We start from the raw sequence: 23,022 nt of genomic DNA, 5'->3' as shown, positions 1-23,022 counted from the left end.
TTTGTTTGCATTCATATTTAATGGAATGATCTCTTCAGGAGCCCCTAACAGCCTTCTACCCCAAATGTTTGCTTCATTGATATTTTAATTGCTGTAATAATCAGAATTCTGAATAAGAGGTCTTTCCCCTAGCTCAGTAAATCCATACTGGCTGAGTAAAGCATGTCTGTGATTTATGTGCAGATAAACAGCTTTGGATCCTTTCCAGTCACTTCATCAGTTTTAATTCAGCTGCCTAATCAGTAGAAAACAGGAGGGTTGTTTTTTGTTGTTTTTTGCTTTGTTTTGTTTTTAACGGGGTGGGGGGTGTTAATACAGGGTTTGGCATGTTCCCCAGAATGGCACAGGTAGCTCCCCATTTCTCATCATGTTCATGTCAAAGTCAGCTCTAACTTTCTGAGTTTATAAGAAGGGGATGAGATGCCAAGACCTGCCTTTGGGCTTTCGTTGGTATCTAAGGAACCGTACAGATATGCAGTCTGAACAACAAGTCTGCTCTCATCTCATGTTTTATAAAGGACATCCCTCAGATGCCTGAGAAAAGTGGAAAGGCTCATATAGAAGCAGATTTTATTTCCTGTGTGTGTTTAGGGGTTGATGTCTTCAAAATCATTTTCACAGCAATCATGTTACTGCTGTTGCTGTTTCTTAATAGTCATAATGACTTTGATGGGGTCCAGGAGGTGGAGGTGACTGGAGCCTGTGGGGTGCAGCTGCGTAGGGGTAAGGAGCAGTGTAGCCCACTCCCACCTTTGCAACTCCAGCCTATAGGTTGCTGTTACATGTCAGCTATGTGCACAGTCCTATAAAGGCCAGGGTAGTCCAGATGACCCCAGACTGAGGCTCTTCTAACTTCAGGCTCGTGACCAGGGTTCCTGACCTCATTTTTGTCTACCATAACCCAAGCAAATGCCTGTTAAGGTTAAAAAATTGGACCATTTACATTATTATCTATTAGTGCCATGTGTCCAGAGGTGAAGTGTTCTCTGATTTATAAGCAGCCTCTGAAGGATTATGGAGAGCAACCCCATTTTGGTCATCAGATCTAGGGCAAGCAATACCATCTGTAATAATAAAGCTTACCTAAAGAGCTTAGCATGGTTTGAGTAGTAAACCATGGCTGTGGGTCTCTGAACTTTGTCAGGTATCCTGGCTGCCCTTCATTTCAGCGTGTAACTGTGCCTGGCCACTTCCCTTACACTGGGAGACTGCAAGACATGTTAGTAGCTGTTCTGTATCTTTTTTTTTCCTGTTCCATAGCAGCCCTTGCTATGTAAGCAGGCGGCAGGCTTGGGAAAGCTGTGCTAGGCTGGGTGGCCACCACTGGACTGTTTAGGAGACAGGTTAATTTGGAAGGAGAAGACATTGGCATTGTTACTGTATCTTCGTCTTTTCCAACCTTAATGATTCTATGATTCTTGGGGGTTTATATCATAATGCAAATAACATACACCACTTTTTTTTCCGTTTCATGTTAAAACCCCACAACTCTGTTTCACTGTTACCAAGAAGAAACCCAACCAGAGCTGCTAAATTCAAACTTTTTTGCTCAGCCTTAATTCCTTGCACACACCCATAGCTGTAGGGGTTTTAAATAGAGCTTTGAATCATCATGAAATTCAGAGAATTAGGCTGGGCTAGAGGGAAGGGCAGTAGGGTTTGTGGCAGTTTGGGATCAGTTCGCAGTGCAGATGTGCATGTCCCGAGGGACCTTGGGCGAGGTGTTTAATCCATCCGCTGTGCTGGGTTTTTTATAGCTTGCAAAATGGCAATAACGCCTCCCGCCTTAGACTGAGGATGAAGAAAGGATAAAACCCATGAATAAAGAGAAGACATTCAGATCCTGTTGTGGTTCTGGTACAGCTCCACCTCCACTACGGCAGTCACCGGGCTTTTTATCTGCAGTGCTCGAAGATTTTTCAAAAATGGTTGTGAGCATTTCTATACTCTTCTTGTGCATGGCCAGAGGAAGGCAATGTGGCTTGCCCAGGGTTGGGGAGCAGTCAGTGACAAGGTGGCAGTCATGCCCTTGCCAGCAGATCCCACTTAGCAGAGCTCAGCTGGCAGCCCTGGAGATGCAAGCATAGCCTTGGGGAGAGTGGAGGTGCCTGCTTTCTCCTGCTCCGCAAAGGTTGTGAGCCAGCTATTGCACTAGTCCCACAGGTTGCTTGCCTCAGGATGGGCAGTTTATTGTTTTAATTTTGGAATTCCCTGCTTTTGGCTAAGACAGCATGGATTTAGAGGGGTGTGTGGAGGGGGAAGTTTGATCATTATACTATGCTACTTACATTATGCTGCTTCTTTTTAATTGCTGACAGCACCATGGAGGGACTATCAGACTTGGAATTTTCCTGGCTTTGACTGAGCAGTCTACAGGTCTGGTTCTTTTAACCTCAACAGGAGCTCTGAGCATCCCATTCCTGTTAAAATTAATGTGAAATGAACTTCCAGAGACCTGAAAGATGAAGACTATCCCATCTATGTTATCTGCTGCTTTAATGGGGAGATAGGAAAGGTTTCATGCTGTAACCTGAGAGGGAATTCAAACATCTGAGAAGTAATTTCAGGAGAAGGCTCAGTTTCTTGCAGATCATAGGGTGAGTTTAGGGATTCCTCTATTCTCTGGCCAGAAGGGAGCTATTATGTTTAGAGAGTTAGGCAGTTTGCAGACCAAAAATCCTTCTGGTGATCAAACCCAAGAGTTTGTGCTGACCAGTGGCTTACTTTTTAGAAGAGACTACCAGTCCTGAAGGTTTGAGCTAACAGATGCATCTTATTTTCTTACAAGCTGGTATGCTGGGCTGTGAACTGCCTGGGATATCACCAAAAAAGCATTTCCACTGTTATCATTTTAAAGAGCAAGAGTCAACTGGCAGTGAAGACTGAGTCCTTTTGTCAGGTGCTCTGTCACCCGTGGGTTCCCTTGGGTTTCCCACCGTCAGGATTCAGCCCTGGCAGAACAGCTGCAAAAATTTTCACATCTTCGTCCCTTTCCTATGATCTCTTCCACAAGGGAAGACTGATAGGAGAAGGAAGGAAATGTGAGAGTGTGTGTGCATGTTAGTCTTAAAATGTTGAAAGAATGGACTGTGGGAGCATTTTCTGGGTTATGGAAATGTGATGAATGAGGCTTCTTGTAGAAAACAGTTGCTTCAGTCCTCTCAGTGAACTGGGTGACTGGTTCCTCTGTTGCTGCAGTTTGCTTTTTTCAGATGTTGCTACATTTATTATGACTTTTTCTTTATTATTTTTTTTATTATTTTTATTTTCCTTTTTCTCTCTCCCTTTCCCCTTTCCCTTTTTCCCTTTTCCTTTCCCGTTTCCTGATTCACACTAGAAGCTGTTGTTCAAGGAAGAATTACCGGGGTGGTGAGAGGTCTGCCTATGGCTAAAGTCTGATGGCCCATCCCTGAGTGCGGTAACTTAACCCACAGGAGCCCTCTGATATGATACGGGGTTTTAGCAGATCAGATTTTAGTTTCCCTGGAAAAAACATTTTGTCTTTTTAGTATCTCCATTCCTTGTCTATGATGCAGAGTTAACAGCATGTGCTCCTTCTCAGGAGTGCAGTGAGGAAAATCCCATCTGGTTTGTGAATGCTCAGACATTGCTCTAATGGAAGCCATGTAAATAACTAGATAAATTATTTCAGTGAGATCGTCTGTCGAGCATAATAGGTAGCGGGGTCAGAATCTCTTCACAGTGAATCATTTCTTACTGCCTGAGTGGGATTTGTGCTCACAAGCCATTGTGCGGAAGCGTCCTCTGATTTTTGCTGTATCTCTCTTTTCCCTGCCTACACATTTAGCTCCTTGATCTCTTGCTGATAAGCTCCAGGGACCAGAGACTATCACGGCCTGCACAGTGCTTAGCACAGAGTTCAGGCATAGGGTAGGCTTTGGGGTGCTGCCATCATGTGAAGCTAAAGAATAAATTATTAGAAAATAATCTGGAATTTGTTATCATTTGTTACAATTTTTGCCTCTTTCATCAAGTTTTGGTGGAATTGGGGTTTTTGGATAAGACAGAGGGTGAAAATAATGAAAATAACCTTTGAGGTGTGGGTTTCTTGGGCGGATTTGTTCATTCTGTGCTTTGCTTTGGGATCAGTACCCTCAGTGTTTGAAAGAGGGGGGATATGGGCTCCCAGCTAGTGTGCTAGCTGTCTGCCCTGACAGGCTTGTTGTCAGACCTGGGGCAAATCGTGTAGGCTGTGTTCACACATCTTCATCTGGCTGCAGCTCCTGGATTGACTGGAACAAGTTTAAATAGGTCTTTACTAACCTGTATCTGACTGCATTTGTGAGCAGTTCTGCTGACAGAATGGAGGGTGCAATGAACTCTGGCAGGGGTGAATGATGAGGCAGGGTGATGGGTGGTGGGGACAGGAATGTCCCCAAGCAGAGCACTGCAGTGAGGAGTACGATGTGTGTTCACAGCCTACATTTCTCACTGGTGTAAATCTCCCACTTGGAAACTGGGACAAGAGCGATTCCCTGTCTCTTCCATGAGGATGAAGCATTCAGGATTGTGAAAAGTTCCGGCAGGGCTGCACAATTTCTAAGTTAGATTGAGTGTATTAAAATATGTATTGTTTCTACAAACATTTGCTGCTAGCAAATCTGTAGGCTAGGATTTTTGCAGAAAGCAAATATCAAGAAAAAAGATTGCAGCTGAAGCAAATTTTGAAGCAACCTTCAGATGAGCATTAAGGAAAATTTTTACACTGTTTTGTGGTTAAACTTAAATAATATGTTCTTTACATTTTATTTCCAAAATAACGTCAAAATTTGACGTTATATTCTCTTCCCCATCAGATAGAAGATGTAGTTAGAAATATCCACTGAAGACTCTTTTTCTGATGTTTCCACAGATTACTAAGGATTTTCCCTGGAGCATGACTTCGAATATGACACTTCAGTAATGCAGAGGCTGTAAGTAAATAATATAATGTTTGCAACCCTTCTTTAACAGCTGTGTTGACACGCTTTCCAGAGCTTTGCTAGAACTCATCTTTGCTAGACTCTACCTTGCAATGAGCTTGCAAGGAAGTGACTGAAGATGACATGGTTCTAAAGTGGATCATGCCATTTTAGACACTTTGCTTTATCAGCTTCTTGTCTCATTTAAGAACTCCAGTAATGGTTGCTTAATCTGCAGGAGGGAAGCTGAAGACATCTGTCGGTATTGCAGAAATGCCACAAGCAGACAAAAATAAAAATACCTCATTAACGTAGATGAGCAGTGAATAAAATGCAATGATACATTACCAAAAGCTGGCATGCAGTTGGTTCTCAGGCACAGAACAAAGGCCAAGAACCTTATTTTGCTTGTGATACTACTAATTAAAAAGACCTACTAGAAGCTGAATGAATGAACCCGAGGGGCTGCTGCCCTGGTCATGTATTTGTTGGCCTTTGGTAACGTGGTGTCAGAGTTGGGTATCTGAGGAGTCTTATCACAGAAGCAAGCTTTTGTGCAATTCCTGGTTGTGAATGCTTGAAAAAAAAAACCTATTTCCTTCTCTTCCTCAACTTTTCCCATCTTTTTCTAAGGTGAATTAGTGAGCTGTTAATTTTGGTAGCTCTTTTCTGAGTTCTGCATTGTTTTTCCTAATCAATTCTCTCAGATCTGCTCAATCTCCATTTAATTCAGTCAGCTACTCATCATCCAAACCTTTTGTAATAAAGAGAGTGCTAATTTTGCCTTTTATTTCAATTGTAGTTGATGGCTTTCGCCAGGTGTTATCATATAACTCAATCATCCGCCTTTGGAATTTGTAATTTAATCAATAAAGGAGGCCGTTTTTTCTCAAGGAGATCAAAAGAGAAAGAGCTCAAGGAAAATGCACGGTAAAAGGAAGGTGAAGAACAAAAAAGGGTGATAGGAACTGTGATTTGCACTTAATAGCTGCACACTCTGGTGACTATATCTGCCTGGCAAGTAGCAAGCAAAACAGATACCACTATTTTAGAATTAATGAATCTAATGATTACACCTATGCACTCATCTTGCAAAATCTAGAGGGAAAATGGTGGATGTTACTTAAGTTGCTATGACAAGTACCTTGTATCAACTGCACCACACTGAATGGTGTAAGCAACCCTGTACATGAGCAGCAGTAGTGTTCACACTAGCAGTTGGATATCAAGAGAGACACCAAGAGATGAAACGCTGTGCTGTGCGAGATCCTCCAACCTTTCTGTTCACATGCCTTTGTTGCATTGCTGTTGCTTTAGACAAGGGCAGAGGAGGGAGTAGCCACGGCACCAGGCCACTCTTGATGTGCTCACTGAATGGCTCAAGGCTTTACAGCACGGGGATCTCCCTGGCCTCAGTAAAAGGTGGCTGTGGCCTGTGTACCTGCTCTGTCACCTGCCTCTGTGTTTGCTTCCACTGCTTCTGCTGCCCCAAAGGAGGGGGTGGTGTTGCACTGGCTTGGCAGGATGAGGAGATGGCTATTCATTACTAGCAGTGAGAGCTCTCTTGGTTTCATGCCCTGGCCAATTTGAGAAGTGCAGTGTCCAGAAGAGCACCTCTGCCAGTTCTGCTGCAGAAGTGAATCCAGTCCCAAGGATGAAGGTTTATTTTGCTCTCAGTCTCTGGAAAGCAACATGCCTTTTTTCACACTGCCAAGCAGCTTTGAGCAAGGCCTGGGAGGGAGATTGAATGTCCCACTGAAGTACTTCTGCTGAGTCACAGCTGGGAATCTTTCCTTGGCTCCTTGACTTCAGAGGGAGATTGCCTGGACAGGTCTCAAATATCAGGCCTCTGAAGCGTCACCCATGGTTTTGCTGATGAATTGCTGATAAGTAGTATGGTCTCAACTTGGCAAGGTCCACAGAACTCAAGATGAAAGGTATCAAAATTATTCATTCAGAAAGTGTTAAGATTTAAAATTACAGTAAATAATTTTGCCTTTAAGGGACATCAAAATGCTGATTTGCTTATGTCCCTCCCAAAGCCCTGTTGCTAGTGCTGTAGCCACATTTTCTGCAAATGAAATGTTGAGCCAGCCATTGAAACACGCACCTTGGGGGATTTTTAGAACATGTTTTTTAATTGAAGCAGGCACATTAGTAAAGAAAGGCTTAAGAATACAACATTTTGGGGAATTTTTAACATGCAGTGTGTGGCATTTGTCTCGAAGATTTTAGTACTCCCCTTGAGTGCTACTCCAGATTGAGTAAACAGGTATTTAGAGAGTCTTTAGGTGCTTATTTTCAACCTGGGTTGACAAACTTTTCCTGTGGTAAGCACATAATTTTGTAAGACAATAGGACAATCAACTGATGAACTCTACAGTGAATAATCTTAAAAAAAAACATTCCGAACACAGCAGAAGCTATCGCTTAATTATGATAGAGACTTACCTCAAGGTTTGTTAAGTGTTGAACATCGTGAATTGAAGAATGCCTGGACAAGTGCTGCATTGAAATGGCTTGGTCTTAATTTCTCAGGAATTCTGCCTTCCTGCAGCCCTCTTGAATTGAAGTCCTGCTCCTGTTTTGCACAGCTGTACCAGAAAGTTTTGGACAAGGAATGTGTGAAGTGTGCCAATCAGACAGCTACAAAACCTACAAAACTGCAACTGGTCAACTTCTGACAAATCACTCCCTCTGCCCTTGGAAAATATCCTAGAAGCCTTTTCTTGTATGAGCAATATTGTAAATATTGGTTAATCTTTTTTTCATAAACTTATGTTTAAGTCTATTCCCCAACCTTTCAACAGTGCCAAAGGATTACCAAACATGCACCATATGATTGCTTATGATCCCTGGTTCCTTCTGGTGCACACCAAGTAATGTCATCAAAGTCAGTGCCGTTCTGCCTGTCATGTTTGCCCAAATATGAGAGCAGAATTTCTCTCACTGAGTAGCTTAATGTGCTGTATTTGAAGATTGACTTTTTGGAGCAACCAGACTTTGACTGGCCAAAGCGATCGGTGTTTTGCCTAGCCAGGCAGCCTAGGGAACCCAACTGTAAGAGCTGAAAAGCTTCTGATGAGAACTGAGGTTGAAAGCATTTCTCGGCGTTGATTTAGCACTCAAGAGCTCAGTGCTTTGTGGAATTGGAGCATCCTCAGAAATAAGCAATGGCACATGCAGACTGCCCCTCTGTCCTTCCCACAATGACGACTTCCTGTTTTCACCTAAAAAGGAGAAAATAGGTAATTATACTTTAGTCCCACTTTTCAGTGGTATTTTGCACAAAATCTCTCCCACAGAGCAGAAAAACTGGGGTGTTGAGAATCATGCACGTGTATAGTATGTCCAAAAATGTTTACATATATGTTCATTAATTTTTCCCCCCTCATATCCCCTGCTCTTAAGCCACTAAAACATTTTGAAACACTTGGATTGTTTTTTCTGTCCTGCTCCCAGCACCAAATTACCCATTTTAGTGATTCCATGCAGATTAGAAATTTGGAAAAAAAGAACATTGCAGCCACTTTTAGCACATCTCTTAAAGCACATCATTGAGTTTTGCTTCCACTGTTTTTGAATTCAACAGGCTGCAGAGGGACTGGGTGTCATTTAGCTATTAAAGATTTTTGTTTTCCTGATCATTGTGAAGTAGCATCATTAACACAGGCAAATTACCATGCTTCACTGTGCTGTGTCCATGGTACATTAGGGGGCCTTTCCCATTGGTAAAGCTGGGTCTATTCTTCTGTAAAATGAGGGGCCCATTGGCAGTTCTTTGGCAAGTGAGACAGAGGGACTATTTAATGAGAAGAAGAGTGGTCTAATAAGGGGGAAGAAGTTGAACATGACAAGTGCAGGGAAAGATAGCAGAAGGCTGATTTATAAATCACTGCATAATTGGGCCAAAATATTCACCTGTTTTCACAGGGCCAGGGAAGAAGGGGGCTGCAGTTTCGGCGTAAATGAGTAACATGATTTTTCCAAAGTGCATTTTAGAAAAGTCAAGCACTCTATTCCATGTCTTTTCCCCATACCAAGTGCTGTGCTTTCAGACTAATGGAAACTGGTTGGTATTGCTTAATTTTCTTCTTTGAAATGGTGTATTGGCTTTTGGTGAAGAAATTGGACTTATGCTTGAATATGTCTGGATTTTACAAATAGGTTTTTAGTTTAATAAGATGAAACCAATTAACCAGAAAAGTCATTGCCAATGGATTTTACAAGTACATAAAAATATATTGCTTCTTCTTGAAACATTTCATCACCCTTTTAAATGTTCCTTTTTGTTTCCTTTGCCACCAGTGACAAAGCACTGTGATGAATTTATCCCCTCATGCCTTTTCCTGAAGACATTGATCTCTGGCCCTGATCGTGTATGTGTATGTGGGGGGTTGTAGGCATGTGCATATGCATCTATTTATTTCTGTCTCACTTTGCCCTTGGTGTTGTTCAGTGCGTTTAACTCGTGGCCTGAGGAAGAACAGAGCACACAAGCTATAAAAAGGTGTTCTTAAAAGGTTACTTAAAGTGGCACAGGACCCAAAGGCTAATGAGCAATCTCTCAAAACCAGGTGTTAATGCAACTGCTGAAACATTTGGCACAGCAGAGACACTGAGGAAGGCAGTAGCACCTGGTTGTTACCCCACTGCATCCCTGGGAGAGGAAATGTCTCCTGGAAGCTGGAAGGTCCCTCATTACACCAGCTTTGCCTTGCAAGTGAGGGTGGGGACAGGGACACACCATCCTGCAGCAGCGTGGAGGTCTGTGGAAATGAGGTTTGGTCTCTGCCTGCCTGTCTCTGAACAATATTGCTCATTTAATCACCTCTAGTGATATTTTACTTCCATTCTGAATAATTAAATTGGAGGGAATTTTAACATGAGGCCCCACCAGCCTCCTCTACCCCTAAATTTCCATCGACTCTCTGCCTGCGAGAGGGCTGGGTGACACACAGGACATGGGCGCACACTGAGGAACTACAGGATTTCTCTTTCCATTACCTCAGCCTTCCCCATTCCCTCGTAGCCTTGCCTTCTGCTTAACTTGCAAAGGATATTAACTTCTATGAGCACGTGGGGCGGTAACCCAGGCAGACATCGCCTTGGGATGACATGGTTTTCCCTGCTCTGATCAGCTCTGTGTAAACTGAAGCATAAAGAGTCTGCTTTGATCCCTAATAACTTTGCTAGTTTGCTTTAGTTACCAGCTGATACAGAGATGACTAAAACATGGTACTTTGGGGTAAAATAGGGTGACTGTCCAAGTATATTGCAAATGACACGCAAAATTAGCTGTTGCAAACAGACATCTCTGTTGGCACCAGCTTTGCCCAATCCTTCAAGAAAACTTCTGTATCATCTGAAAGGATAACAAACACTAAATGTTGATAATAGGAAAGGCTTTAATTCTCTTCTTCCACAAGCAATGGGAGTGCCCTGCAGGGCAGTGCCCTTTTTGCATCCCTGCTTTCATTTAACAGTGGTTCTCACATTTTAAAAATAAGTCTCGATATTTTACTGGGTTGGCTGTCATCATTACTAACACTCTGCATATTTACCATATAACTGGTGATCTAGTTGAAGGAAATGATTACATGGAGGGCTTTAAAGGAGATACCCCTTTCAATGGGGTGTGAACTTCAACACAAACCAAACAGTTGCTTCAAATCCTCCTGGATTTGTGAAACTCTCTCAATTAGCCACACCAAGTTGTGAATGATGCTGCCCTTTCAAAAAGCCAGGACAGCCCAACACCTCCTTCCAGTAGCTGTGGTGTGAGCAACATGTGCTGGTTTACATCCAAGCTCTTCCACTGCTTATTTAATTCTCACTTTTTTCTGGCCTTTGTTGAATTCCTAGGCTGTCCCTCATATTAAAGTGACCTTGTTCCTCCAGGGAAACCTCCCTCCATTCAAACAAATGGTACCAACACCAAATAACCGCTTTGTGGTATCCAGTTTTGTCCTGCATTTGTTTTAAAGCTTCCCAGGAACCCTTGGCTACTTTGCGCAAACTGTTAACTTGAGGGTAATAATTTTGTCTGGGTTTTGTCACAGAAATTCAATTAAGGAGGATTATGAACACAGTTGTAGGCCTGTTTCATTTACAGTTGCAAATGAAACCCAGGCCACACACTGATCGTTTATATAGGAGAGGAGATGCTGTGTAGTTTTGAGTGGCTGAATTACCTGCATGTTCCTTTGTGTGGCTTCACTTATTGCAGAAGGGAGGGGAGGGAGACTTGCAAAATGAATAAAGGAGTGACGGAAAGGCGGGAAAGAAATCACTGAGGGAAAAACTACCCTCACTGCTTTTCCCTAGGAGGTACACTTCCCGTCTACACATAATAAACTCCACAGGGAATTTCTTCCTCCTTAGAAAACATATCCCGAAAGGCAAGAGTGAGTAGTCCTTTATTTATTTATTTATGGTTAACAAAGAGCAATATTCTGTTTTCATGGCCTTGGTTTGGCTCCAAGTCTCAGAGCCACCCGGGGCAAGGCATACGGTTTCACTTTTTTTCAGTTCTTATTTCTGGGCCATGCAAGCCAACTTCTTTATTCCTTTTTTCTCTTTTAAAGTTTTTCTGCAAGCAGCTGAATTCCCCAGGTAGGAAAGGAGAGAGGAAGGGGAAGGGAGGAGAGGACGTTTACCACATTGGAGCAAAATGATAGCTGCTGCAGAGGCTGGCTCCTGGTGGAAGCAGTGTGTTTGGAGATAATGAAAGAAGAAGGGATTTTGTTTATTTTGTGGGATGCCTTTTTTAGTTATGAAGGGCAAAACAAAGGCAAAACTTGTCTTGATGTCCTCTGATGAAATGTCTGTGTTTGTAAAGGAGCGCTATATCTCAGCTTTGCTTTGTAACAATAAACTTGGGAATTACTTTGCACCACTCTGGAGATATGTGAAGGGCACGGCACTTGGTCATCTCTTCTTCCTTATACAGGCTTTGTCCCACAGCTTTGGGCTCTGTCCTCTAACCCTTTGGCTGGGAAATCCCACACTGATTTCCCTGGGGTGTTGCCTGCCTGAAGACACAGAGGATGTGGCCTCCTATTACTAATAAGGCTTAGCTCTCATCTACTAAATTTTATTGATAAAGAGTTATCACCGTTTTGCAGGTGGGGAAGAGGGAGGTGCCCAAAGGTGGAAACAGCCCCAGTTGATTCAAGAACAGGAACAGTCCCAGTCTGTTCCCTGTCCTAAGTATCTCCGGCTACTGAGTGCTGGAGCGTCTGCTAAGGAACCTACACCATGCATCACCTTTGATTAAAGCTCTCCTCAAGTATACTCTATTTAACAACTTGTTTTCCTCTTGTTTCTTGCTTTCTTCCTGATCCTTCAATTCCAGAAAGGGTTTTACTGCCCTTACTGTGGTTTCAACTACCCAAGAGGCTTACTGGATTCTTCACCAGATAAGGAGAAATAAGCTCTTTTGTTTCTAGCTTTAGACCAGATGCTGTTTCCATACATCTGTCTGTATACAGCCTTGACACTGTTGAAGGCTGAAAGAGAAGTAGGCAGCTCGTTAACTCTCAAAAACTTCAGCAAAATTCACTGGAAGTGATGCAGTGAAGTGTGAGCCATATCTACTTTTGCTCCACATCCAGGGCAATTCATCCTGTGGTGAGGGGCTGTTACAGTGATTTGTATTTCTCAGTTGTTTTGTGGTAGAGTTGTCTTATGTCCAGACCAACTTGTTGTGAGAGCTTGTTCTTGAGGCAAAACCTGGATGAAAAAAATGGAAGGCCTTATGTAAAGGACAATCTGCGAGTCTCTTGCTTTTTGGGCACCTTTTCTGAAGAAGTTAGGACAACTGAATTCAGTGCCCTCAGCAGCTTTCAGTCCAGGTGAACATGACTTTGGAGCAGGTATTATGACTAGATGGATTTGAGTTTGAATAACCTTGCAAAAGTTAGTGGGTTCTTGCTGGCACAAAAACAGTGGAGGAGAAAAGGAGGATCAGGATTTTGCATAACTATCAGATTATTTTGTTACAACTGATTGGGACGATCTATCATAATCCAGTTTTGTTGTGTAGTGGAGGAAGGAGATGAGCATCTCCAGAGGGTGACTCCTCAGAAGGGTGTTCCCACAGGCGACAAGAGCTGACCTTTCGGAGTGCTGATCTCCTCCTGCTGATGTACCAAGCGCCTCGCTGCCTAGCCTAGCCCAGCTTTCAGGTGAATAAAGTAGGGTGAGATGAATCTCTGCCTACGTTTCAATCACATGTATTATATTTGGTAAAGCATATAAAAATAGCCCTTTTTTAGCATCTTTCAATCTGTGGATAGTAGAGTTAGATCCTTAGCCAGCATAAATGAGCTAAACTTCAGTGCTGAAGAGCTGATTTTGATGGAGTAACTTCTGCTTTGCTCCAGTTAAAGCAGAGTCAAATCTCCATGGAGTTTTTGGGGGTTGTTCCAGTAGTACCCCTAAGCTTAATACCTAAACCTCAGCAAGGGGACAGAAAGAGGCTGCACGGTATGTAAGGTACACATGCTTTCATATGATGCCTTGTGTTTTGCATAAAGTGCTTTTAGATTCATGACGTCTGGCAGCATTGCCCTCTCAAAGTGTAGCAGAGAAATAATCCTTTCAAATCAGCTCTGATGGAGAGTGAAATGTTTTTCACTAGCCTAGTTTAAAAATCGTATCTGAGTCTTTCCCTCCTGTGGCTGCTAACTGGTTTAGCACAAATGCACACAGGCAGTAGCCATTTCAGCGGTTTCCCTGGAACTTGCTGTACATTTTTAATTATTTTCTTTCTTTCTTTTTTTTTTTTAACAAGCTTTGTTTTACACAGAAGGAAAAGTGTGTAGTTGAATCATAAAGCTAGATAAAGTATTGTGAGCCTGTGTTGGACTGAGGTCCTTTTCAGCCAAATAATGACTTTATCTGCTTATAATGGAAGAATTGAAAGAGATGTGGGAAAGTAAGACTGAAACACACTCGGGAGCCTATATTTCAGTAACGAGGAGGAGGCTGACTGTTAATACGGGAATTAATAACCCTCCAAAGCCACCTCTTTTGAGCAGCTGCAGTAGGAACTGGCAGTGCAGAATGCAGAGACTAATTCTCTTTCAGAGCAGCTAAAATTAAATATTTGTTACAGCTTTATGTACGTACACTCTCAGCAGGGGCCGTTTCCCTTCCCCTTAGGCAAACTCAGAAGAGGAAGAACATTTAACAGCCTCAAACCACCCAGTCTGTGTGCCATATGTATGTGCCACTGAGCCATGCCTGGCTTGTCAGTGCTTAGACTCTCCCTGAAAGGTGGAATCTGGGCTGGTTGCTAGCAATCCATGTCATTAGAGGCACTGGAGCAAAATGCTGATCAGAAGGGGAAGGTTTGAAATTGTAAGCAAACAGAGAAGATCCATCATGCGTTTTCACAGATGATAAAAGGCTGACAGTGGCAGTCTGCTTATCAAATAACTAGATTTATTGAAATAGCCTGTGCTCTCATTAAATAGTTTGCTTTTTATGTTTTCGTTTTATTTCATCTTACTGAAGGTGTCTGTTTTTTTTTCAAACCTACCATTACTGCCATGGCAAACGGGATAATTTAGATCATTTCTTCTGTTAATGCTTAGGAGAAGCATGGACTGCAGTGTTCTCTTCTCGCTGACAGAGTGGGACCTCAGTGCAAAGCCAGTCCCTCTCATGAAATCTGAGCTTCCTGGAAAATAAATTATAAAATCAATGTAATAATTATAAGTTTGCTCCTTGCAAGATGATAGTGCTAGTGGAAGTGTGGCTACACATTTCATTTAGCATAAGCCTAGTGCCGTCAGCTATGCACAGAAAATGGGGTAGGATTGATCATTTTTAATCACTAGAGAGAAATAAAATGCAGAAACAAAAATGTTGCTAGCATGATATGACATCCCTGTGCTGAAGGGACCGTTCCTTTCATGGCTCAGCGAGGTACCGCATTTTGTGGTTTTGTTCCCAGGGGAACAAGCTGCTGCTTTCCTCCTTTTCTGAAAAAGTTTGTAAGATGAGAAGTGGAATATTAATAATTGAAAATGCAAGTTGCAGTAATGCCATTTGCATAAGGATGTTTCTTGACCCATGGAAGATATTCACTGTTTGTTGGAGAAAAGATCAGCAGAGGAACTGTGGGAGCCTGATGGATCTAAAAGGCTACCTGGCAATAAACATGCTTCTCAGCTGAATCTTAATGTGGTTCCCAAGACTGGAGTTCTCTATTTATAGCCTGCCCTTTTTCCTGGAGGACCTGAGATTCTATCAAGAGAATCAATTCTGCCCAGCGCTGGGTGTGGTGGCAGTAAGTAGACATTAGCATGGAGAAAGGGTTTTTTAACAAAGGACATGGAGACAAATCCTTCCTCCTGCAGAATTTGGTTTGTGAAGTTTAACAGTCCCAGTGACCTTCACTGAGAAAATCCTTCTCCAAAGACATTTTAACAGTGAACTGCGTGGAGTTCACCCATCTGCTGCAGCAGGGGTTAAGACTGAGTTGACTCTGCTGATATTTTAACCTATAGTTTCAGGAATTGTGGTGGTTTTTTGTTTGGGCTTTTGGGGGTTTTGTGTGTTAAGCCAGATGCTTATGCTGCAGAGCCATCCTTCCATGCTGTTTTGAATGCTAGCGGTACGGAAACATTACTCATAAAGTGCACACACTGTTACGATTCCTGACTTTAACTCTTAGCATATTTATAGGCCTCATTTCCATTTTTTGTGGTCTCATTAATGGAACAGCAATAATAAATTGAAATGTTGATGGGGGATCATTTCACCAACAGCAGAAGGTATTAATGAACTTGATAAGATAGTTGAAAGGAAAATAACTTTTTAGTAGTGTAATTTTTCTAACCATAGCCCCTGATTGTCTCCTTCCAAACATGTGTAATTGGGGCAGTTTTGAAATTATGAACATCATTTCATATGGACATTTTTTTAATCAGCTTCCTGGACGCTTTGCATGGGAGATGGACCATCTGCAGAAATTCCAGTGGGGGCAACCATTCTGGAAGTTGAAGCATGAGCAGACTTTGCTGTAGTCATGGCAGTAATGATAGAAACCCAGAAAGCACCTTTTGTCTATGATGTGAGTTAATGACCTTCATTAACGTGGTGTGAAAAAGTGGTCCTCCTTGTATGAAGTGAGCAGTTCATATCCTGTTGTGAAGTACTTAGAGAGGGCATTCAGATATGGTCTCATATAGGAGTTAAATTCCCCAACAGACAAGGGAATTGTACCTTACAGTCACAATAGATTTGTGGAAGGACCCTGAGAAGTCCCTTGGCGGCACTGTATCTCACTTTTCCCACTGGTAAAATGGAGGGCTTTGAGTTAATGGAACACAGTAGAATTTTCAGGCTTGGGCAGTTAGTATCTGTGGAGGGTTAGTATCTTCTGAGGGAGAGGTGGTAACGCTGTGGGGCAATCCTCAGCTGGAAGTAAACAGTACCAGACGCTGCTCAGGACCTTTCCCAATGCTACACTTTGTTGAAGACTTCTGTGCTGGAGTTAGTTATAGCTGTAAGGACATTCCTATATGCATGTTTAGAAGTTGAAAGACAAACTTTGTAATAAATTTGCAGTAAATTTGCATTCTGGCCCCTGGTACAGAGCACCTGTTTGAGTCTTTTGCTGCTTAGTTCTAGAAAGTTTGTTCCCAATGAGTTTTCATCTCTCTGAGCACACGCATTAATGCTTTTTGGACTTTGCTTACCCACAAATATAGTAGAAGTTTTGAAGTGGATTGTCAACTTTTTGCCACCCTTTCTTTCTTTTTGTTAAACAATAAGTTTAAAAGTACTAGAGTGGGTCAAGAATTGCATGTTTGAACTGGTTGTTTCCTGCAAGAGATTGGCATTTAAACATGCCATTCAAGCTAATCGTCTCATAATCAGGAGTCTAGTGACCTAGAAACTTAATGTAGTCTTGTGAGTACAAGTGTCTGCAATTTTTTGAGAAAATAGAAGAAAAATATTATTTTCAAATGAGGGATGTGATTGGTCTAATTCTCTCTTCTTTTGTAGATATCTTTAGTTTGAAAATTAGTTCTGTGCGGTGCCGTTGTCTTGCTTCCATGCAGGCAAACTGCATGAGCATGAGCCCACTGAGCTAAGCGCAGGATGAGCAAGTACATATGGAAATGAACAGGTAGATAAATGCCAATGCTGGGTCATTTGAAACAGGCAAAAAAAAAAAAAAAAGAGAGAAGATTATCTGTCTAGCTTTAGTGGCAAATAATCAGAAAAGTGAATGGAAGTATTATATTGCATTTTTTCTTGCTTAGGGCTTGATCCAGAACTCACCAAAATGAGTGGAAAACTTTCCACGATGTGCTTGAGCTTTGGGCTGGGACACCTGATCCTCACTTACTGTGTCTCACTGCAACAAATTGCTAAGTGCCTCAGGGAAATAAAGATATTTTCAACAGCCAGCACTACCAACACTACCTGGCACTGGCAAAGCAAACTTAGTCTGCTGTGGCTGTAATGACTCTTCAACATGTAGAGAGGAAAACAGTTGCTTTGAGTAATATGACATGGATATGGATATGGACGTGGATATAACCCAAGCATGTGGCATGGGGTTATGTGTTCAATAAGGTGTCATTTTTAGGTAAGTGACCTTAAAATGCTTATACCAGTTTGCCGCATCGTCATCTTTTAAACTTCTTACTCTTTAGCTTTAGTTCAGTTGTATTTAATTTCCCCCCTGTTTTTTTATGTCTTATAAAGTTCAGCATGTGCAGATTTGGTTTGGGGATGGAGGTGGAGCACAGCTGGTGGAATGGAGGAGCAGGGAGGGAGCAGATCTTTTTAAAGCAGCTAAACTTGTAGCCAAAAAAGATACTGCATTTATAATGTTCCCATTCTTCTCAATACTTAACAAGAAAAATGATTGTGTGTGTGTGTGACGTGAATATTCAGCACAGAGCTTTGGTAGCTGACCGCTCTCTTTTCACAGCCATCCAACCGCACACACATTCCTAGGGGATTACCTCACTGCCAGTGCTCCTCAAAGTGTGGGATACGCTGAAGCCGACCCAACTGCAAAGCTCCTTTCTGTTCACTGCAGTGCTGATTTTAGGCAATGACCTTTAAAACCACAAACCTAACCCTACATCTACCCCCCAAAAGATTTTTCATCTGTTAGCTAAATGGGAGAGATGCTGGGAGTGGAAATAGGGTAGAGTCTGTAGGTTACGCGTAGAAATTCCTCTCCAAGCTTTCCACTCCTCTTTGGCTCTAAACACTCAATAACTTTCCAGCCAGAGAATGTTTGTCCCTTCCTTCTCGCTCTCTTTTTTGTGTTCTTCCCTTGTTTTGCATATTCTGACAACACTGTTTACTTCAGCCTGCAGCTCCCACTGCTTTGTGTGCTTTCTCACTGTCTTACAATTGCACAAATAAATCACTGAGGAAAATTTGCATTTGATGGGAATTTTTAGGTGATATTAAGTTTTATGGGCGGAATATAATGCATGTGAGTTGGCTTAATTAAACGGAATTTTCATTTGTGACACGGAGGTCTTTATCTGTACAAGGCTATTTTTGTCTTTCATCTTTTTTACTATTAAACATGCCAGTGGATTTGAAAACCTGAGATGACAGGTCTCAGAAAGTATTGTCTCTCTTGGATCAAAATATCTGCATATGCCAAGCAGAGCAGATCAGCATCATCACAGAGCTGAACAGTTAATTTATGCCAGGAATTTCTGAATGCCAGGCGGTCAGAGTCCGAGGCCCATATGTGTTGTAGCACCCTCTAGCCGCTCCGTTGGTAACTTGTCTCACTCTAGAGGAGAGATGAAGTCTGGCAAAAGAATTTAGATCAAGTTAAAGTTGATTAAAAGTTTGTCCAGATTTTCTGTGTCCTGATATACAATCTATATAGGTTGAAAGTGGCTTCCTTCCCCCTCCCAAACAGTGGTGCGTGCCCTGCAGCCCTGCTGGATTTGGCTTTGGTGAGTGCAAGGTTTTTTTTGCCACTGTCTGTCCTGCTGCCACAGCAAAGCTTGCGGATGGGGTGCAGTTTGCCATTGAGATTGCTGGGACCGAAGTGGGCTGTGTCCACATGCTACCTGTTCTGCCACCCGGGCTGAGGTCGTAATGCCCGCAGAGCAGCGGGGAGCCCGCGGGAAATTAATCTTGTTGGCTGCTGCAGCTTTGTTTCAGGGAGATGGGGAACCAGCCTCCCAGTTCCCATTTTCACCCTAATCTTAAGTGTCTGAACTGAAGGAAGGGACAGAACTTATACCCTGGGTCACACACCTAACTATAGCGTGTTTAATGCATACCACTGACCAGGAACTTAGTCTCTGTTATTTCTCCCTCCACAAGCATCAGGAAGGGCCGTGAGCCTCCTGCAGGATCCCCAGATCTGGCCTCCCGGAGTGCAGGTACTTGGGAGGGCTCCATACGAGTTCTCACTTTTTGACTGTTTCTCTGGAACAAGACTGGCAAATTATAGCTTGAGATTGTCACACTGATTAATACTAATAATGCTGGTGCAGCTCCCCAAAGTGCATGAGGCACTGATGAAAGTGCTAGTTTCAATTTATTTATTTTTCAGGCCAAAGATTTCCACACTTGCACAACTCCCTTCGCTGCCATTTTCCATGCAAAGGGCCTGCGTGCCCCTGAGACTGATAACCGCATCTGCTCCTCTGCGAAGACAAAGATAAACTGGTTCATGGTGTGTTGTTATTTCGCTTGCTCTTCAGCATAAGAACAAGCAATAAGAATGCATTTAAGATGTTAATGAAATTAATGAAAGCCAGATCTCAGAAACAGCTGACATTGTTGACTGTCTCAGGCAGATTTGTACTTCATTTTAATTACAGATGAGCCAGAACCAAAACCCTGATTAGAATTGCTCCGTATTTTGGATCCACATCTCTCAGCTTTGCAGTTTGGACCAGTTTCCAGTGTTTAATTCTCTTCCCATTTTATTTTTCCTTCTGGTTTTGCTCCAGGTGTTTTAATGCTGTCATTTTGTCTCTGAAAGACTGGCCTCAGTGACTGACATGAGACCTGCTGTCACAAGTCCCACTGGGGCTGCAGAGGCGTAATTTGGTGGCAGGGTGCGCTGATACATGCTGGGGGAGCGTGTACTAGACTTCGGGTTGACAAACATTTCTGTGCCATCTATGCAGGCAGGTGGCTGCCTCTACTGGCATTCTGGCAGCTCAGTAAAATATGGTCCCTGGGAAGTCCTCCTTTGGTTAAATGGCAAATGTCTTTCTCTCTGGCCTGAAACAGCCACGACTCTTGAGCAGTCCCCCAGCTGCAAATCTGATCGATGGTTTGTTACCATGCCTTCGCCTGTAACGCCAGAAGACCCCATCAATGGTGCGGTGTTCTCCATTTGCACGTGTATCAATTTGTGCTTTAAAAACAGTGATAAAAGTGGGAGAGGAAAAAAAAATTTACATTAAATGCTACAGTGCTTCATTTACACAATATAATAAAAAGTAAATTTTGTGATTCAAGTAATGATTGCAGGTTATTAAACTAGGCTTTAAAGACTTCATAAATGAAAGGCTTTTAATAAGTGATGAACATGGATGAGAATGCACTTGAAAATAGAGAGACTCTTTAAAAGTTTGACACATTTGTTCTCCACCCACCCACTTCCCTGCTACTTTACTTGGTCCCTGGATCACTATCACAAAAATGCACCAGGGAGTCAAAGCTTTAGCTGGGAAACTACATGGGAAAGCACCACTTTCCATGGCTGCCAGGGCCTGGAGAACATGACGTTTTGGGGAGAGGCTCTAACACCATGGATTCCTGCTGATCAGAGCAGGGGTCGTGGGGCGGCTAAAGCAGGTGGGACTCTGCTTCTGGAGCCAAATTCATCACCAGATGGTTTCCATCTACGTGTGTAAGAGATCTCTCCTACGCTGATCATTGAAAGATTAAGCAGACAGCTCACTGAGACATGAAAGTTGCTCTCGCTGGACAGCCGTTCAGTTAGGAAATTGACAGCTGGTGATGCTAGCAGGCATTGGGGCTGATGGGCAGAGCTGAGCTGTGCTTCATTAGGGCCTGATTCAGAGCATATTGACATCAGTGGGTGCCTTCTCACTGGCTTGAAGGATCTGGCCTGGGCAGTGCTGGAGCGAGGAACTTTGACATTCATTTCACTGCTTCTTTATCTTTTCGAGAGTTATTTCTGACTGTCATCAGATTGGGACTTACTGACCTGGAGGGGAGGTGGCAGAGGGAGAGGCAGGGCACTGCACAGAGCCGTGCTGCTGAGCCGTGCAGCAGGTGGTGGAGCCTTCCTCCTCTCAACCGGTAATAAACTGATGCTGGTCTAAGGGAAACTGTTCCCGCAGGTACTACCTTTCGATTAGATATCTGAGAGTCATAAAAAACTTCCTGTTATGAGAGTGAGCGTATCAGACAGCTCTGCCCAACTGTGGTTTTGGATAACTTAATTTTACCTGCTCAACTTGCCTCCTCATTATTCTGCTCTATTTTGCCTAAATTATTAAAGACTGGTGAGGTTTCCAACCTAGAAGTGGCTGCATTTCAGTGATGGATAAGTTGATTCTTGTGTGGATGTAGTAATCAAGGCATTTTTAAGCATCTTCGGCATGAAAGGCACAATATAAATGTGAAATATTATTTTGTGCCAAGCAGCTGCTCAAATCTGAAATACACATTACGTCTCGGTAATATAGACAGTGCTTAAGACTGTTAAATTAAACTATTAAAGCCTATAGAAAAAACAGAGATGACAGAGTGCAAATTAAATCTGAATTATCATTAAATTGCTGTGCCAGTAGTTTTCAAACACATTCATAGTGACCTGGAAGAGAGCAGGGGGAGTGGAATGACATTCACACCTCCTAATTGGAGTCATTATCCGTACTTTGTTATCATGCTGCCCACAACAAGGGCATTGCTGGGACAGCGGTGATACGAGTAGGGCAGAAGGATGTCTGTGGACCACAAGGGATACATAGGGATGTAGTGAATGTCCTGCCATCTTTCTGATTTAAAGCCAGGACATGGCCGGGCAGTCACTTTGTCAGATAGATAGATAGATAGTTTTTGAAGGCGATAAATGACTGCAGGCTCTTTCCTGTGCAGGGCGACTGAGGTGGGAAAGGGGGGGCAGGGTGCATGGCTGGGTTGTGCTTGTGAGAAATGTCGGTGTCCCAGGGACATGCTGGTCCTTCCTCCCCTTTTCTCTCCTCCACTAACAGCCCAGGCTCAGTGGGGGGCCCTGCTGGACCAGGGGCTTGTAATAATTCCAGCTATGGGCCTTCATGGAATATGAGGTGGAAAAGGAGCTTTTTAGGTCACCTAAATGATCTGCCTGCCAAAACATGAGCACACCTGACAGTATGTTCTCAGGTGCTTTGTCCGGTTCATTTATATCCAGTTGCAAGTGATGAAATTTTCAGAGCTTCCTTTGGAAGTTTATCCCTGCCCCATTCTCTAATAAACACTCCACAGTGCGTTTTAAAATTAAGATTTCACCTTTGTTTTCCTCATTTCATTACTTGTGATGATATCTCTGTGTACCTTTAAAAAATCCCTTTCCATCCTTAATCTTTACAAGCGCTTACAGGCCTGTGGCTATCTGTTTATTGTGAGTCAACCTCATGCCAATCCATCAGTTTGCCTCTTGGAGCACTTTATGACAGCAGAAAGTGATTAATTTTCAAAGCAGACACAACCTTTAATCTGCAGAAAAGGAAACAAACTTTCCCCCACTCCTTTGCTGATTGAATCTGGAAATGAATGAATGATACCCGACTCAAATGTGTTTCTAAAATAGTTTTCATTAAATATAATCGGTCAGTGCTGATCATCAAAAGTGTCTTGAAGATTGGCCTATATATGTATATGGTACTAAAGTCAGAATGAGCTCAGTGATCGATATTCATCCAACATCTTAATCTGCTCAACAGTATTAAATGGATTTTCCCAACGTCCCTGCAAAGTGGGGAAATAATGTAACTCTTGAGCAGGAGTATTAAAGCAGAGAGGATAAATGTGATGTCCAAAGCGATGCCGAGCAGCTCCTGACTTGTATCTTCGTACCTGTCATCCTGCTGTTTGTCATCATCAACCGATGCAGTTA

The 23,022-nt window shown here is 42.7% G+C and overlaps 1 protein-coding gene across 4 annotated transcripts in view; it reads left to right on the top strand.

The window, feature by feature from the left end:
* The window catches only part of SEMA5B (semaphorin 5B), a 276,934-nt gene that overhangs the window by 83,789 nt on the left and 170,123 nt on the right, over positions 1 to 23,022 (top strand). For all 4 annotated transcript variants that reach the window (XM_076342971.1, XM_076342972.1, XM_076342974.1 and 1 more), the window contains exon 3: positions 4,874 to 4,934. The gene's annotated coding sequence lies outside the window, so the exon portion shown is untranslated. The remainder of the gene's footprint in view (positions 1 to 4,873; positions 4,935 to 23,022) is intronic.

Source organism: Aptenodytes patagonicus, chromosome 6 (assembly GCF_965638725.1).
Source record: "Aptenodytes patagonicus chromosome 6, bAptPat1.pri.cur, whole genome shotgun sequence".
NCBI classification, from domain to species: Eukaryota; Metazoa; Chordata; class Aves; order Sphenisciformes; family Spheniscidae; genus Aptenodytes; species Aptenodytes patagonicus.
The sequence above is the reverse complement of the archived record's forward strand: the minus strand, read 5'-3'. Positions and strand labels throughout refer to the sequence as shown.